Genomic DNA, 5,127 nt, shown 5'->3' on the forward strand with positions numbered 1-5,127 from the left:
AGGCAGGTGGATTTCTGAGTTCGAGGCCAGCCTGGTCTACAGAGTGAGTTCCAGGACAGCCAGGGCTACACAGAGAAACCCTGTCTCAAAACAAACAAACAACAAAAAAAGTAAATAAAATTTAAATACATTAAAATTGAAAAAAAAGGGAAGTCCAGGCTGGCCCAGAACTCATGCTCTTCCCGCTTTAGCCTCCCAAGTGCTGGGATTGGAGACGTGAGTGCACTACCACTTGAAAACTCTCAAGCGTCTAAGTGTGAGCAGATATCCAATTCAGCAGACAGAAGAGATGCATCTGATGTCAAATCTCCTGTGTACAACTTAACAAGAGCCAGCCTCCACCCATGCCTCTTCTCAGGGGTAACGTCTTTATCTCTCTTCTGTTTGGAATACGAGAGTCGGGGTGATCTATAAAGAATAGTGGTTCATTTAGTTTCCCATTCCGGAGGCTAGGGAGTCTGACATCGGTGCAGGCATCTAAGAACACCCACTTCCTGAATCCCTCCAGGCTTTGCACAGTGGTGCACACCTTTAATCCCAGCACTTAGGCAGAAGTGGACAGATCTCTGGTAGTTTCAGGCCAGCCTGGTCTACATGGTGAGACTCTGCCTCAAAGGGGAGAAAAGGAGGAGGAAGAGAAGTCCGTGACTCACCGTGTGACGCCCTCAGCTGGGTTGTGGTGGCTGAGAATGGACTTGGACATCACCCCTGCGGGGGAGTGCGGCACAGACTGAGCTCTTCACAGTGTCCCCACACCCATCACTGTCCCCACACCCGTCACAGCCAACTCCGTAAGAAGAGAAGAAAACAGGAATAAGCCTCCATATGGAATCTCCCAGCATAGCAAGCGAGACAAACCCAGAAGAGGAACTGTGAGATCCTATAGGTAGGGAGGCCCCACGGGCTTCCAGAGGGGATCATAACCTAGAAATGGAGTAGATCCCACCTCTGTCCCTCCCCTCTTGAGTTCCAGGACAGCCTGGTCTACCAAGTGAGCTGGAGGACAGTCAAGGCTACATAGTGAGACAAAGTGAACAGAGAGAGACAGAGACAGTGACAGACAGACGACAAACTAATTACAGTCCGATTTGGGCCAGCGAATAGGCACCAAATGCTGGCCTGCCATGCCCAGTTTGCCCAGTAATTCCTGTTCTTTCCCCACTGTTTTCAGCCCCTGATAACCAAGTGTTCCTAATGACAGTATAAGCCCTGCTCAGGGACTGACTTTCTCCTGTTGCCTCAGATTAGGGAGCCTTTGTCTCAAGATGGGGTAACTGTATTATGTGACTGTCCACTCTGACAGCACTCAGACCCCTCCCATCCCTGTCAAGTCCTGCAGCCTCATAAGCCAAACTGTGAGGCTCTTGTCTTTCCCAATCCAGGCAGTTCAGAGGCTGTGTTCCCCGAGTGTCACAGTTCCTGGGCTGGGCCGTTGCTAGGGCTTCTGTTCATCAGGTCTGGGGTTTCCCTTCTTCTGTACTGAAGATTGGTCCTGAAGGGTCTCTTCCCAGTTTTCCTGCCGAATCACAGCTAGTACTGTGGGTGGTGTCTGCATGCCTCTTTCTCATGATCATTGGCTTACGCGGGTGCCTTAGCTGCAAGCCTAACCACTCACGGTTGTCACGTGATCCTGCCCCATAGATACTACTCTCAGACATTGTGAAGTGTTCTCTAGTCCATCGGCAGTGTTGGGGGTGTCCCCATACAGCCAGGGAAGATTCATTCATTCATCAAAGAGGCATGCAACTCCATACCACAGACAAGATGGCCACCTAGGATCCCCACATAAATACCCCACCTTCAGAGGAGAGGCCTTGATCGCATGCCTCACCGATCACTCATAGCAGAGGCAGTGCACTTGCCACTACAGCAAGAAAGCAAGCCATTTCAGGCCACAGAGGGGAGACACATGGGGACGGGCTTCACAGATGTCCCACCCTCAGGCAGCACAGTTCCGTCTCATACTACCCACATCTGGGCCAATGCGCCTCCCAAACTCACCTTTGCCCCTTTCCTGTCCCTGTTGAACCATCGAGTGTTGTGTGGCTTTTCCTGGGTTACCTTTTCCCATTTACTACCAGTGGGGCAACAGCAGCCCAAGGAAGTGTTTCTACTCAAATCCAAGCTGCAAGAGCCAAGGATTTAATTAGAGAAACGTGCCCAAGTGTGGGAAGCTTCCTGGCAGCTAGTCACCAGAGGAGAGTCTCCCCAGCAACTGTTAACTGACTATGTCCTCAGGGAGAGAAGGGGTCTCCAGAGCCTCAGGAGCTCATGGGCTTCCTGTGCCCTTGAGCTCAGAGAGCCTCGTAAGCCCTGTTTCCTCCTATGAAGAAGTGTTCATGGGCCCACTCCTGGATGGAAGGGTCCAGTGCTCACAGATGCTCACAGATGCTCTGACCTGAACACGGTAACAGCTGCATCATGACAGAGGACAGAGTGCCACCGCATGCCACAGTGACCCCGTGTCTGGAGAAGAATGCAGACATGAGGTGTGTACTGTGTAGTGTATGTGTTCAAGGAACAGAGTCAGGGACTCAGCTTTCATGTGATAACAATGGGTATACATGAGGGCAGCTACCACACACACACAACACACACAAACATACTGCACACACACACACACACACCACATACACACACCACACAACACATAAACCTCATACACACACACACACTACACACATATACACACATATACACCACACACACACACTCATCACACACACGTACACCACACATACATACACCACACACATACACACATATACGCACACATACGCTCCCACACACACACACAGATAATATCTCACACCGAAAAACAAAATACCTTGCACCTGAGGCTACAGGACTAATGACAAAAGCTAAGGGGACCGGTGACTCCTAGAGAACAGGAAAATAGCTGTCTGGGGAGCCCCCCAATTTTTTCATATATTTTATTTACACGTATTTTCAATGTAAATTTATTTTATTTTATTTTGTTTTTTCAAGACAGAGTTTCTCTGTGTAGCGCTTGCTGTCCTAGAACATGACCTGAGGCTGCCAGTGGCCACGGATTCCTGGGTTCCTGAAAGGAAAGCTGGGGGTGGAAGGGAAGGACAGCGAGAGAAACAACGAGCCAAGACAAAGTTCTCTGATCAAGGCTCAAATGAAAACCCAAGGACCCATCCCTTTGTTTCCGCTGGGTTCTGTTGCTTGTTTCAGCAGGATTGAGCTGCAAAGCAGGCTCTTCAGCAGCTCAGGGGGCGGGCAGTTCTCAGTTCTCTGGCAGAAGAGGTAGAGGTAGCAAGGCCAGACTCCAGTGTGGGAGGAGGGTTGTTTAGCCAACTCAAGGCTGGGGGAAAGGCACATTGATCTACAGACCAGACTGGCCTCGAACTCAGAGATCTGTCTGCCTCCAAGTACTGGGATTAAAGGTGTTCACCACCACCACCTGGCATACATTTTTTTTTAAAAGATTTATTTTATTTATTATATGTAAGTACACTGTAGCTGTCTTCAGACACTCCAGAAGAGGGAGTCAGATCTCGTTACAGATGGTTGTGAGCCACCTTGTGGTTGCTGGGATTTGAACTCTGGACCTTCGGAAGAACAGTCGGGTGCTCTTACCCACTGAGCCATCTCACCAGCCCATACATTTTTATCTTCATGAAAATTACAAATAAAAAATTACAAATAAAAATACTCTGGGCAGCACACACCTTTAATCCCAGCCCTGGGAGACAGAGGCAGGTGGATTTCTGAGCTTGAAGCCAGCCTGGTCTAGAGAGAGAAGTCCAGGACAGCCAGGGCTACACCAAGAAACCTTGTTCCAGTAAAAAACAAAGGTTCTGGTAACATGTCTAAACAAATCAAGGTCAGGAATGGAAGCCACTATGGTGCCTCCTCCTGGGAAATAGTGAAGAGAATTGAAATCCACATACAGGTCACTCGCTTTCTGTGGTAAGACTGAGATGAAGAGAGGAACCATGGCCATCTGGCACTGTGGTTCCTGCACGGAAGCAGTGTCTGGCAGAACCTGGACCTACAACACTGTGGGAATCATCAGAGGGGTCTGCTATGAGAAGTCTAAAGGAACTGAGAGACTAGGAGAATCACTATCATTTGAGGCACGTCTGACCCCTGCAAGATATAGGTTAATTCACGTGAAAAAAAAAAATCTGGGCTGGAGAGATGGCTCAGTGGGTAAGAGCACTGACTGCTCTTCCAAAGGTCCTGAGTTCAAATCCCAGCAACCACATGGTGGCTCACAACCATCCATAATGAGATCTGACGCCCTCTTCTGGTGTGTCTAAAGACAACTACAGTGTACTTATGTATAATAATAAGTAAATATTTAAAATACATAAAAATAACTGAGTCTGGAGAGATGGCTCAGTGGTTAAGAGTGGAGTTGGATTTCCAGCACACATGTCAGGCAGCTTACAGGTACCTTTCACTGCAGCCCTGGGAGTCCTGAAGCCTCTGGCCTCTTATGTGCCAGACATATAATAAAAAATAACAAAAAGTCTGTTTTTTTTTTTTTTAAAGTACAACTATCTGAAAGGCTGAGTGTTTGGCCTAGCAGTACAGTACTTGCCTAATATGTACAAGACTCTACACTTTAATTTTTCCCCTTCCCTTTTTCCCTCTTGCTCCAGGTCCCGCTTGCTCCGGAACCCCCTCCTCACTCCAGCCCCCGTTTGCTCCGGCCCATAGGTTCTTTATTTATTTTTCATTACGGATGGTTGTGAACCACCATGTGGTTGCTGGGATTTGAACTCATGACTTCTGGAAGAGCAGTCAGTGCTCTTACCCACTGAGCCATCTCACCAGCCCTAATTTTTTTTATTATTATAATTCATGGGTATGGGTGTTTTGCCTCTCTCTCTCTCTCTCTCTCTCTCTCTCTCTCTCTGTGTGTGTGTGTGTGTGTGTGTGTGTGTGTGGACTATGTGCATGGCTGGTTTGTGGAGGCCAGAAAATGACATGAACTGAGTTACAAATGGTGTAGCAACCAGCACTCTGAGGTTTGGAGCTGTTTCTCCAGACCTGATCTTTTCCCCTCCCTCTTATTCCCCCTTCCTTCCTTCCTTCCTTCCTTCCTTCCTTCCTTCCTTCCTTCCTTCCTTCCTTCCTTCCTTTCCTTCT

The 5,127-nt window shown here is 48.4% G+C and overlaps 1 pseudogene; it reads right to left on the reverse strand.

Annotated features, from left to right (window-relative positions):
- Positions 1-703, reverse strand: part of LOC110298067 — a 9,058-nt pseudogene extending 8,355 nt beyond the window's left edge.
- Between the last annotated feature and the right edge of the window lie 4,424 nt (positions 704-5,127).

This window comes from Mus caroli, chromosome 7 (genome assembly GCF_900094665.2).
Source record: "Mus caroli chromosome 7, CAROLI_EIJ_v1.1, whole genome shotgun sequence".
NCBI classification, from domain to species: Eukaryota; Metazoa; Chordata; class Mammalia; order Rodentia; family Muridae; genus Mus; species Mus caroli.